This window comes from Carcharhinus amblyrhynchos, chromosome 1, assembly GCF_965287045.1.
Source record: "Carcharhinus amblyrhynchos chromosome 1, sCarAmb.v2.hapA, whole genome shotgun sequence".
Taxonomy (NCBI): Eukaryota; Metazoa; Chordata; class Chondrichthyes; order Carcharhiniformes; family Carcharhinidae; genus Carcharhinus; species Carcharhinus amblyrhynchos.
This window is the reverse complement of record NC_137324.1, coordinates 82583804-82597790: the sequence shown is the minus strand read 5'-3', so window position 1 is coordinate 82597790 and position 13987 is coordinate 82583804. Positions and strand designations below refer to the sequence as shown.

The following is a 13987-nucleotide window of genomic DNA, read 5'->3' as shown; positions in this document are numbered from 1 at the left end:
CTCACAAAGGAGAATAATATATATTCTATTATGACAAATTGTTCCCATTTTCGATGAGCTTAAATGTGTCTCTTTTGACAATCAACTCAAACTATCTATACTTTCTGAAAACTTGTAGGTTTCTGTGTCCAGAGGGGAAAACATGACTCTGAATAATTAATGATGAAACACTCTGGAAATGATTGCAACACTCCCACACATAGTGAGAGAGCAGGAATATGAAGTAATTTTGTTCATTAACTTTCATGGACTTTTGTTCAGGATCTCAAAATTGCCCTGGGGAGTAATTGGTTTGATGTTGTTTCACACTTTGCCCATTGCTAATGTTCTTTTTGGCTTGTTAGGTATGAATTAAAAGAAAATGTACTTATCTGCCTCAAACTTCAATGCGAGAATAGCATCTGCTTTAAGATTGGCATCAAGGTAGTAGACAGAGTCAGTAGAAGGTCAGGTCAGCTCACTGCAGGAGACACTGTGAAAAAAGATTCAACTGTTTCACTCTACGTAGGAATCAGCAAGATTCACTATTATTGAAGTACAGCAAAGTAAAGTCAGGTAGATAAAGAGCCTTAGAATCTGCTATGACCAAAGACAAACATGCCTACTACAGAAAACAAGCTCAGCCTTCAATACCAATAGTCCTACAAAATTCATTCAAAATCCATAGCCTGGGCCTTGGCTCCTCCCTCTGCGATTGGATCGTCATCTTCTGAACCCATAGACCACAATCAGTAAGGATAGGCAAACAACACCTCTTCCACAATCATCCGCAACACTGGTGCCCCACAAGGCTGTGTCCTCAGTCCCCTACTATACTCCTTATACACCTATGACTGTGTGGCCAAATTCCCCTCCAACTCGATTTTCAAGTTTGCTGATGACACCACTGTAGTGGATCTGATTTCAAACAATGGTGAGCCGGAGTACAGGATAGACATAAAGAATTTGGTGACCTGGTGCCACACATTAATCTCTCCCTGAATGTCAGCAGTACAAAGGAGATCGTCATCGACTTTAGGAAGCATAGAGCAGAACATGCTCTGTCTACAATGGGGACGAAATGGAAATGGTAGGGAGCTTCAAGTTATTAATCAAGTTATCCAGATCACCAACAACCTGTCCTGGTCCCCCCGTACTATAGTTTAGAAAGCCCACCAACACTTTTACTTTCTCAGAAGGCGAAGGAAATTTGACATGACTCTTATCAGCTTTCACAGATGCACCATGGAAAGCAATTTTTCTGGTTGTTTCACAGTTTAGTATGGCTCCTGCTCCGTCAAAGATCGCAAAAAACGACAAAGGATCATGAACAAAGCCCAGTCCATCATTAATCAGCTTCCATTCATTGACTCTGTCCACACTTCCCACTGCCTCAGAAAAGCAGCCAGCGTAATCAAGGGCCCCACGCACCCCGAACATTCTCTCTTCCACCTCCTTCCATCGGGAAAATGATACAAAAGTCTGAGGACATGTAACGACCAACACAAGAACAGCTTCTTCCCTGCTGCTATCAGACTTTTAAATGGACTTATTTTGCATTAAATTGATCTTTCTCTAACTATGACTGTAACATTACATTCTGCACTCTGTACTTTCCTTCTGTATGTACAGTATGTTTGGTCTGTATCGCGCACAAGAAAAAATACTTTTCACCTTATACTAATACATGTCACAATAATAAATAAAATCAAAATCAGAAGGTTACCATCACATTACAATACATGAGGAGACTCTGGCCACAAAATATACCTCAGCACAGCCTCTAGTTTTAGCACTACAGGTCCCAGATTGGCTAAGTGACATTAGCAACATGCTCACACATATTTGGCATAACCTGCAATCAATGCCATTCAGGGAAGGTCAGCAGCATGAGTGAAAATGAAGCAGCAACAGCACAAAAAAGAGAAAAGCTGATGCAAAAGGAAGACAAGTTGGGTAGAAAGGCTGTCAGCAGGAGACCTTATCCACCAAGGATCTTCCAGGAGCATCTCTCTAGCCTCAGCGAGTGTATGGCAACTCCATTTTTCAGACAGAGTGTGCACATGCCTTTGCCACGAAAATATGATTCCCCATTTTACTGGGTATTGCTAACAGCAACAAAAAAAATGACTGACATTGTGTGCAAGCTTTGAATTGTGGGTGTGAGGTATGCCGCAGATTTCAATATATGAAGGAAAACTGAGACTATGAATGCAAGGTATGATTCGTGCTTAATAAAAAATGTTGATAGGTGAGTCTTGGGGGATGTGGTAATTAGATTAATGAGGGTAGGTGTTCATTTGTAAGGATACAACATATAAAGATGAATTGATTGACCTTGATCACTCATGTGAGTTACTAAACTTCTTTCTGCAGTGCACCCAGGTCCTCAGGGCCAAACTCTTTGCATTTACAGTTTTTTTAATATATCTTCACAGACACTTATTTCCTTTGGGGAAATGGTGGCACAGTGGTTACACTGCCGCCTCACAGTGCCAGGGACCTGTGTTCGATTCCCAGCTTGGGGAATCTATCTGTGTGGAGTTTGCACATTCTCACCATGCCTGTGGGGGTTTCCTCTGGGTGCTCCGGTTTCCTCCCATAATCCAAAGATGTGTTGGTCAGGTTGATTGGCCATGCTAAATTAATACTAGTGTCAGGGATTAGCAGGGCAAAAAACCTGGGGTTGTGGGAATAGGGCCTGAGTGGAATTGTGGTCGATGTAGACTTGATGGGCTGGATGGCCTTCTGCATTGTAGAGATTCTATGGATTCTATAATTCCGAAGGTGTTATGAATGCTCCTTCCATGGCCAGTAAATCCTGGCATTGATCTGCAACCAAGAGTAGGAATGTTACCACTGTGCAACAAGACCTCCTGTAATTATCCATCCTCACTACCATCATAGTCTTTGTTTGGAGGGCTTTCCAGCCCTATTTGAGTGAAAAAAATCTCTTGTCCTCTCTACTTCTTTCATTAGAATTCCTGGTGCTGAATTGGAGAACCTTGTCTATCCTGTCATTTCAATCGTATTTTTATTTAAACTTTATTCCAATCCAATCAAGTCAAATTAAACCCAATTCAGAGTCCCAACAAGTTGGGACATTCCCGATCCAAGCTGACAAGACAGGGCTCTCACCTCCTGTCTTGGGCTTGATCTACATGATCCAAGCTGACTGGAGTAGGTGTAGCTCCTCCTCCAGGGCTTGATCTTATTTGCATCTTAGCCAAATGGCCGAGATGCCGCTTTAAAAAATTGCTTCAAATGAAGCTGAAATGTAACCTAATGACTTCAACCAAGTGCAGCATGTCGATACTACACTTGATCTTAGCCAAAAGGCCGAGAAGCGCAATCGTATTTCCTGTTCTGACACTCTAGCCCAGCCACATCTAGGGCCTGATGCAGCCACAATCCACCTCCCCTTTAGGAAGCACAAACTACCTCTAAGTGATGTTGGCCTCACAGAAAGTTGGGCCTCCTGTTCTGATATGTAAACCACCCAGCAGCCCATTTAGCACTGGGTTGCTTGGAGCTATCATTTAAATGAACATGACGTTTGTGTGCTGTCTGCATCATAATGAATAAGGCAGAGATTAATCATGCATCACAATCTCTGCACACATTACTGAGCCTCATCCACTTCTTTCCCCATGCATGTGTTAATATTAGCTGTGGGTGTAAATCTGATTCAAGTTGATGAATGAATAATCTCTCCAACTGGAATCAGATGTGCACCCATGGATAACACCAGAACTGAGTTTACAGAAGGAATAAAAATACAACAGCACAAATGCCTTCCAGGCAACTGCAGACTTGGGAGCAGTTTATTTGTTAACACTGCTACAAAGCCAAGGTCACTGGTTCTTTTTTTACACATAACCCTGACAACATGGCAAAGGTCCAGGAAATGGCTAAATTTCTCAAGACCTGCTCCCAAACCTGGTATTTCCCGTATTTATGGGGGTGGGATTGGAACCGGGTTGGTGTTCACACATACACAAATTTCCAACTGCCTTCATTGACTTCCAATTTTGCAATCCTAGCTGTGTGAATGCCGGAGTAAACAAAACGTACCAGGTAAGAGGACATCTAAACTTGGTGGATTTTTGTTGACTGACCTTTTTATGTTTACATGAAATATTAACAAATATATGTATTGTAGTTGCAGGTACGGACTTAGCTGTAGGGCGTGGGAGATTTTGGATTTGGGAGCCACAGATACCTAAGATATGCAGTCATGTATTCATAAGTAGTTTATTAAGAAGCAACAGTTTAAGTATGGTCCATTGGATAAACAGACAAGAAAAAGGCTTACCCTTTTATTTTGGGAAACAAGCTGCACAGCCTTTTCACTGCTGTACAAGTACATTTCAATTCACGCTTAAAATCAGACTTTCACCTAATAAATTTATGTTTACACAGAAGTCCCTGTTTTAAAAATGACTTGATAGTGTTTGGAATGTATGGCTTAGCTCGGTAAAGGTACAGCTTCATGGGTTCGGAGTAAGTCTAAAGTTTACCTGGATACAAACGAATGGTCTAGTTGGACCAATGAGCGACACAGGCTTGGAGGGCTAAAGGGCCTGTTGCCTGTGCTGTACTGTTCCTTGTCCTTTGTTCTTTGTTAGAGAGTTCAGGACTGCAAGGATTAATGTAGGATTGGGGAAATTGTGATGTCCACATGATAATATACATAAGTCAAGTGACTAGTGGTAGTCTGAATGGAGAAAGCCCATATTGGACTGAAGAAGTCTACAGCCTTGTACATCTGTACTTAGTTATATTCAAAAATAAATAATTACTCCTCAAATTCTTTATTTCTGAATCGCTTCCTTAGACAACCACAACAGCAGACATCAATGAGGATTTTGGATGATAGTGGTGGAAGAGTCAGCTTTAAGAAACAATAATTGCTGACAGTTTCTATTATCAATAGTGAGGACTATTAGTCTCCCACCATCACAGTATTGGAGAGGAGGAATCATATATACCTGGGAGGCCAGTAGGAGTCACTGTTGAAGCTGGCTTACTGGTATGGAAGGCTGAGACACCAAAACAGCCACAGTTCATAAACTGGAGCATAATTAAAAGCATCCCCACACACTTACCTGTGTGCCCCCGATGGGCTGTCTTCACCAGATTCCCATTTCGAAAAGCCTGTTGTTGACATTGCCAACATAATGTTATGTAAGCGATGAGGGAAATCCCAATCTGAGGGGAGCGATATGGCACAGTGGTTATACTGCTGCCTCATAGTGCCAGGGACCTGGGTTTGATGCCCTTTATTTATATTATAACTTATGAGTTTCCTGACCTTTTTGGGTGGGAACTTCATTATGTCATTGGCAGGACGAAGGGAAAATCTGGAAATCTTGCCGGTGAGATTCTCATTTTGTGACTCTTGCGGGATTTTGTGTCCACACTGCTGGTGCAAAATCTTGGCCAGCATAGTTACAAACACTCCCCCCTCAACTCTGCCTCTCCTAAGTGATAAGGGAATGCTGGTGTATATGGATACAGGAGAGACAAACAGAGAAAGAGAGAGAGGGTCATGTCTGAGCGCTACCCTGGCATCACCCATGGCATTCTGGCACTGCCAAGTGTCACTGCCAGGGCAACAGTGCCAAAGGGCAGGGCCAGGAAGGCCCCCACTGGGTTACCTCATGGGAAAGGGTTCTTGTGCCTGTGGGCATGAGATCTCCATATGCATGGGAAGGGAACTTTTTGATTATTGGAGATCAGGACAATCTCGAGGATGCTGACTCTTTCTAGCTATACCCATTAGCATGATGGCATAGACCACACTATATTTTTTGCACCAATGCTGAATTATCTGGTGAAAAATGGCGGTGAGCTGCATACCGGTTTTCTCACCTCAGCCGACACTCTGTGCAAAAATGAAGAAATTCTGTCCATTGTTCCAGCAAAGGCTGAGGTCACCTGCCTGGATTTGGAGACAGCAGCCAGGGTGGCACGTTGGCACAGTGCTTAGTGCTGTTACCTCACAGTGCCAGGGAACCAGGTTCAATTCCTGGCTTGGGTCACTGTCTGTGTGGTGTCTGAACGTTCCTCCTGTGTCTGCATGGGTTGCTTCCAGACGCTCCGGTTTCCTCCCACAGTCCAAAAGGATAGATGCATTGGCCTTGCTAAATTCTCCCTCAGTGTATCTGAACAGGTGCTGTAGTGTGGCAACTGGGGAATTTTCACAGTAGCTTTGTAACAGTGTTAATGTAAGCCTAGTTGCGACTAATAAATAAACTTTTACTTTGAAGTATATGCCATTGATTGACTTGTGTCTGAAACTGTTTGAATTTAGCTAAACAAGGGGAGACAAAACATTGCTGCCAAATTAACTCCTTCAGTGCTGCTATCGCAAATGCGAGCACCTTAATCAGTCTGGTATTTTTTATCTGTTAGTCAGTATTTTGTTCCAGTGTTTGTTCTAACTTTCCCCTTGTATAATCCGCTCGATCATGGTGCCACCTTATCCTGGTATAACCGATTGTGCAGAACAGCAATCCTCTCCTGTGCACCATTTTCCTTTTGGAACTTACCTACTTGTTCCCTTAAATACTTGTACTTTTTATTCAGCTATAAGGCAAACAAATGTGCACCACAGACCAACTTACTTAGTTGTCAAAAGTCCAAAATCTTTTCTTTCTGAACCTCTATAGCAAGTCCATCAAAGATACACACATTCGTAGGGTGGAATTTTACCAGCACGTCTGCTAATCCCTGACACTAAGGGTCAATTTAGTATGGCCAATCAATCTAACCCACACATCTTTGGGTTGTGAGTGGAAACTGGTGCACTGAGGCAAACCCATGCAGATACGGGGAGAACATGCAAACTCTACATGGACAGTGACCAGAGGCTGGAATTAAACCCGGATCCCTGAGGCAGCAGTGCTAACCACTGTGCCACCGTGCCACCATATGTGTTTAGCTACAACATCAGACTGTTGCTCCTCAAATTTCAATCAATGTGAATCCCACTTCTGACACCAATCTGTAAGATTTTGGGTTTGTGAGTCACAGATACCCAAATAGGAGGTCAAGTATTTGTAAGTAATTTTAAGGTGGTTTAGCAAATTTAATATGAAGCAACAGTTTAAATATGATCCATTAGCTAAACAGACAAGTAAAGTATATGACTGATGACAGTGGAGATGATTCACTGATTTCACAGGAGAAATGGGGGGTTGGTACGGAATGTATTGTTCTCAGCAGTTTGTGATGGCAGCATTCTGCTATCTGATCAAATTGTTCAGGAAATCTTTCCTCCCCTTTCCCTCACCCTTCCTGGCCTATCTTCTGTCTGAATAAGATGGATCTCTAGCGAGGGCTGTCAGTTGAGAAGGGTTTCCCCAATTTCCGAGCATTTGTTAATACACTTTATTTCTAGGAGCTGGTACTTTACCCAATGTCAATCATCTGTTCAAATCCTGTGGCCAATGAATACAGCTTGGGAACCCAAGATGTCAAGATGGTCACCTCTTCCCCCTGTCCATCACCTTGGCTCGAGTTTATTTTGTTATTTGCCTCCAGCATGAGGGGTACAAAGGGCGCCACAACACTTCCTGCCAGTGGTTCAGAGATGGTTGTTGAGTCCAGGGACCACAATGCAGAGAGAGCAATCTTTGTAATTTCTACTTTTGTCTTGGTTCCTGATTCCTTAGAATTGTTTAAGTTTTATTCAGAGAGAGAGTTAATGCTATGTCAACTAATTTCAGTAGCACTTATGCTTCACAGCGCCAGGGACCCCAGGTTCAATTCCCAGCTTGGGTCTGCGTGGAGTTTGCATGTTTTCCCCGTGTCCTGGGTTTCCTCTGGGTCCTCTGGTTTCCTTCCACAGTCTGAAGGACGTGCTGGTTTGGTGCCAGAATGTGGTGACTAGAGGAATTTCACAGTAACTTCATTGCAGTGTTAATGTAAGCCTTATTTGCGCCTAATAAATAAATAAATAGAATTCTGGTGTTGGATTAACCAGCCATTCATGCCAGCAGGATTTTCCGGTCCCGCTTCAATGAACGGAGATTTGGCTGACTACCAAATTCTCCATCCTCTCTGGCAGCGATGATGGGGCATGAATGGCCAGAGAATTGCAGCCCTACACAGTGCTAAAAAGAATCAATTTCCTGCAGGCATACCTCTACCAAACGTATAAGAGGTGTTTTAGCAAGTCCATGTTGCAGGCAGGAGCCTAATACTTCAGCAGCAGAAATTTGGCATTTGGAAATCACTACCTGCACTTTCACAATTATTAAAATTAATGATCAGAAACTCATTCTCTTGAATTTTCAATTTGCACAGTCAATGTACAAAGTTCCCCATTGTCAGTATGGAACCATAAGATTAATACTAATGGAAAAATGTTCCACCTATCATCCTGGAATAAAAAAATACACATTGCTTTCTCTCTCTGTCTCGGCTTCTCTCTCTCAGTGTATGGTTGCCCGGTTACAAAGACAATGCAGAGCTCTTCATTTCAACATGGATATAAAAGGAGGTGAGAATGGCCCCTTGCCCAATTTTGAGGTGCTTGGAAAGGAAAATTGAGCCAAACAAATTTCCCTATTGTATACCCCCAAATTTGTTTAATAGATACTGAAGCAAGCACGAGTGTCATTCTCTACCTGCTATTCATTCTTGCAAATTCATATTGGCAAAAAGTCCACCAATTCAACTTATCATTTCCCCTTAACTGCATCTTAAATAACACCATAAAAAACAAAAGCCCAATTTCTAGGAGGCAGTGGACACCGTGTTCCTGTGATTGATAAAATGAATGCAAAGTGACTATATGCAAAGTAGTATAATCAAACACATAAATTACTGGACAAGAGTCCTATTTGCCATTGCTTTCAGCATTACTACCACTGGAAAAATATAAAATGAGGAAGAAATTTATCTTGGTCATGGTACAAAATAGGCAATATTTGATGGACCATCCATTGCCTGTTATTCACTGGAGTCAATGGAAATGAATATGGGGCACTGTTATACATGACCTGATATCGTCTATTTTTGCCACAAGCTTGAGACAAATTTCTACTCCAATGAGTTATGTTTCTCCATCCATTTCACTGGTGGAAGGTACTACTTATGGTAGCACTCTCACCTCTAAAAGTCGTGTCCAAATCCTACTCCCTCATTTAAGCTCATAATCCAGGCTAACACTTCATTGCCATGCTGAGGGAGTATTGCAATTCTGAAGGTGCCATCATTCAACTGATGTGTCAAATTGAAAACCCAGTTGTGCTCTCAGAAATGGATGTAAGTAATTCAACTGCACCACCCAGAAGAAGGCAAGGCTGTTCTCCCACTATCCAATGAATATTTATCCTTCAACAACAGATGATCTGATCATTTATCACTTTTTTAATTCATTCATGGGACATGGGCATCACTGGCTGGCCAGCATTGATTGCCCATCCCTAGTTGCCCTTGAAAAGTGCTGGTGAGCTGCCTTCTTAAATCACTGCAGTCTATGTTCCCTGGATTGATCCACAATGCTGTTAGGGAGGCTATTCCTGCAAAGGAATAGCAATATATTTCCGAGTCAGGATGGTGAATGGCTTGGAGGGGAACTTGCAGGTGGTGGTATTCCCATTTATCTGCTAGCCTTATCCTTCTAGATGGAAGTGACCATGAGTTTGGAACTGCTGTCTAAGGAACTTTGGTGAATTGCTGCAGTGCATCTTGTAGATTATACACACTGCTGTTACTGAGCATCGGTGGAAGAGGGATTGAATGTTTGTAGATGTGGTGCCAATCAAGCGGACTGCTTTGTCCTGGATGGTGTCAAGCTTCTTGAGTATTGTTGGAGCTGCACCCATCCAGGCAAGTGGGGAATATTCCATCACACTCCTGACTTGTGCCCTATAGATGATTGGTAGGCTTTGGGGAGTCAGGAGGTGAGTTACTCCCTGCAGTATTTCTAGCCTCTGATCTGCTCTTGTAGTCACTGTGTTTATGTGGCGAGTTCAGTTGAGTTTCAGGTCAATGGTAACTCCACAGATGTTGACAGTGGGGGATTCAGTGATGGTAACACCATTGAATGTCAACGGGCAGTGCTTAGAGTGTCTCTTATTGGTGATGGTCATTGTCTGACATTTGTGTGGCACGAATGTTACTTGCCACTTGTCAGCCCAAGCCTGGATATTGTCCAGATCTTGTCGTACTCATGTTTCTGGAGCTTTGCGGTGTATCGTTTGGCTTTTGTGCTTCCTGCAGCATTGCCTAGAGGCTACAAATGTACCTAATTGGCTGTGAATGTTTTGGAAGGTCATGAGGATTGAAAGGTGCAAATGGGTGGGGAAGGCAGCGAAGGCCTGTGGATGTAATGGTGAATGACTGGGGTGTTGGGGGAGGGCAGAGGGAGGGGGGAGGTCCAAGATACATTGACTTTAATGGGGAGGCACCCAAATTTGGAAGGAGGCTTCTGATGGAGCTGCCCTCCCCACTTCCTGCTTGAGGCATAAACCTGACTATTTTCAGGCTTCCCCCATGTCCAGAAAATCCTCCTGCCAATCTAAAAAATGAGACTGGGCAGGAAACAGCCATTAAGGACAAGGGCGAGGCCTCACCTGCCCCAGCATAAAATCACTGAGAGGCCAGGGATAGTAAGAAGTCTGACATCACCAGGTTTAAGTCCAACCGATTTATTTGATAGTAAACTCACAAGCTTAAACCTGGTGTTGTCAGACTTCTTACTGTGTTTACCCCAGTCCAACACCAGCATCTCCACATCAGGCCAGGGATGGGCAGGAATCCAGCAAGAACCCAAAACGGGAAGCTCATTCATTCTATTTGGTCTCCACCCTTCACACCCTCCCACCACACACACCCTTCTGCCCAACCACCCCCCTCGTCATTGCCTAAGAGCCATGGCAAGGGATCATGGAATCCAGGCCTATGTTCACAAAGATTTATGAATTCACAGCCAATCTATCATAACTTATAGACACAGTTAGCCAAAATAGCTTGCTAACTGCTTCACAAGCAAGGAAGTACATACACATGCATCATGCTTTGCTAATAGTTTTCATCACTACTAATTGTCCCTAATTGGATAGTCAGAAGCTTTCTCCAAAGAGTCAATTACTAGGGGCATAGGTTTAAAGTGTGAGGGGCAAGGTTTAAAGGAGATGTACAAGTCAAGTTTTTTAAACAGAGTGGTGGAACTCATTGTCACGAGAGATAGTAGAAGCAAATATGATAGTGACTTTTAAGGGGTGTCTGGATAAATACATGAATAGGATGGGAATAGATGGATATGGCAGCCAGAAGAGTGGGGGGTTTTATTTCAGTCTGACAGCATGGTCGATGCAGGCTTGGAGGGCCAAAGACCCTGTTCCAACGCTGTAATTTTCTTTGTTCTTTGTACTTCAGCACAATTCTATGCAGAATTGGTAGGAAGAAAATTATGCAGTGTGGAGAGGTTGAGCATGAGTGGAGGAACTGAAAAGGTTAACTTCAATTCAGTTACCCACTCAATAGTATCAATTGTTCTACTTTTTATAAGAGGATTTCTTTCTCCAAACACCTTGAATCTGGCTAAGCTTATTGTTAGCTTGTAATGGTGTTATTCCTCTGTGAATTTGCTTTCAGACTATTACCCACGTGTATCTTCTACCATAATGCCCACACAATGCTTTGTCGTCTTGCTTCCTGAATATATCTAACGGCATTGAAACTGCATTACACATCCCAATTGACCTTTCTTATTGCACTTGCTACATTTTCTCATGCAAGTAAATCTGCTAGTAACTTTCTCTGCTGAGCCACTATTGAAATTCAACTTCAATTTTTCACACATTTGGGAATGACAAAAATATTCAGTTTGCCTACAAAATCCAATTTGCTGCTTTAACACCTGAGTTAAGCGCATATATTTTGAGGCAGCGAAGTCCAGGAGTAACAAGAGTACATTTGCATTTTAAATGTATGAATCAAGAGGATAAATTAATTTTTCTACATTGTAAGAGCTTTAGATTGGTTTCCACCCTACTTTAAATCATTTGACTGTATGTTGGTAACATAGGAAAGGGTGATATGAAAGAGGATGGTTGGGAAATTGCACAATCATGCCTTAGGCTTATTTCTTTTTCAATTCTTTCAGTCCACCATTTCCTGACTCAAAGGCTGGAATTCTGCAGCCAAGCACATCCCACCACTGCTACTAGCGAGGACACAGGATTTGGCGCTCAGCCAAATCTTCTTTAACTCCAGCAGGCTGGGAGAGAGGTTGGATAATCCGGCCCACGGTTTTTCAAATTCGTTCACAGGATGCCAAGATCTTAGTAACCATGATTGAAGACGCTGGCATTGGACTCGAGTGGACACAGTAAGAAGTCTCACAACAGCAGGTTAAAGTCCAACAGGTTTATTTGGAATCATGAGCTTTCAGACCGCTGCTCCTTCATCAGGTGAGTAATAGTAAGGTCAGAATTTATTGACTATCCCTAATTGCCCTTGAGAAAGTGATAGTGAATCACCTTCTTGTACAACTAAATGGCTTGCGAGATCATTTTGGAGGACTGTTAAGAAACAACCACAATGCTGTGCGTCTGAGCCACGTAAAGGATGCCAGATTTTCTTCCTTAAAGGATATTCATGAATGAGATGCCTTGTACAATTATCCAAAAGTTTTATGTCACCATTACCAATACAATCTTTTTATTCCAAATGCTCAGGTTTGAACTCAAGCCTCCAGGTTACTACACTCAAAATCTGGATTGCTAATCCAGCAAGATAGCTATTCAGCCACTGTAATCAACTGTGAGTGTAAAAGCATTGAACTTTAAATGTTCACAATATACAAAGAAAGCATTCAGCTCATCACGTCGGATTCAATTCTTTGATAAAACAATCCAAAACTAATTTGATTGCTCTGCTCTCTCTCTAATCTATTTTCCTATAGTTAAATATGTGTCTAATTTTTCCTTATAACCTGCAGTGGTCTCTGGCTCAAATATTACATAGAAACATAAAAGATAGGAGCAGGAGGAGGCCATTTAGCCCTTTGAGCCTGCTCCACCATTCATTACGATCATGGCTGACCATCCAACTCAATAGCCTTAATCCTGGTTTTTCCCCATAATGTTTGATCCCATTTACCCCAAGTGATATATCTCGCTGCCTCTTGAATATATTCAATCTTTTGGCATCAACTACTTCCTGTGTTAATTAATTCCACAGGCTCACCATTCTTTGGGTGAAGAAATGTCTCCTCACCGCCATCCTAAATGGTCTACCCTGAATCCTCAGACTATGACCCCTGGTTCTGGACTCTCACACCAGAAGGAATATCCTCCCTGCATCTGCCCTGTCTAGTCTGTTAGAATTTTATAAGTCTCTACGAGATCCCCCTCATTTGTCTGAACTCCAGCAAAAACAATCTACCCTAGTCAATCGCTCCTCATACACAAGTCCCACCATCTGGAATCAGCCTAGTAAACCTTTGCTGCACTCTCTCAAAAGCAAGAACAACCTTCCTCAGGAAAGGAGACCAAAATTGCACACAACACTCTAGGTGTGGCCTCCCTAAAGGCCTGTATTATTGCAACAACAATAGCAACAAATATTCCAATTCCAACCTTTTTTGGATAACAAATTGTCTCAAAACCTCATGCAACAATTTTAGCTCTAATCGTTCAATTAGTTAGCCCACTGCTTCCTTTCACTCAAAGGTGACATGATGGCACAGTGGTTAGCATTGCTGTCTCATAGCACCAGAGACCTGGGTTCAATTCCGGCATTGAGTGATTGTATGGATTTTGTACATTCTCCCTGTGTCAGTGTGTGTTTCCTCCGGGTGCTCTGGTTTCCTCGAACAGTCCAAAGATGTGCAGGTTAGGTAGATTGGCCTCACTAAATTGCCCCTTCGTATCCCAAGATGTATAAATTAGGGGATTAGCAGGTAAATACACGGGGTTACAGGTAGGGACTAGGGTAAGTTGCTCAGTTGGAGAGTCGGTGGAGAACCAATGGGCCAAATGGCCTC

General features: G+C 42.6%; 1 protein-coding gene and 1 non-coding gene across 2 annotated transcripts in view; one reads left to right on the top strand and one right to left on the bottom strand.

Moving 5' to 3' along the window:
• Positions 1-13987, top strand: part of LOC145349747 (gamma-aminobutyric acid receptor subunit beta-1-like) — a 245306-nt gene that overhangs the window by 126828 nt on the left and 104491 nt on the right. The gene's annotated exons all lie outside the window — the stretch shown is intronic.
• LOC145350978 (U2 spliceosomal RNA) lies at positions 3139-3330 on the bottom strand. The gene has a single exon (XR_013888284.1). It is a non-coding gene; the product is annotated as a U2 spliceosomal RNA (small nuclear RNA).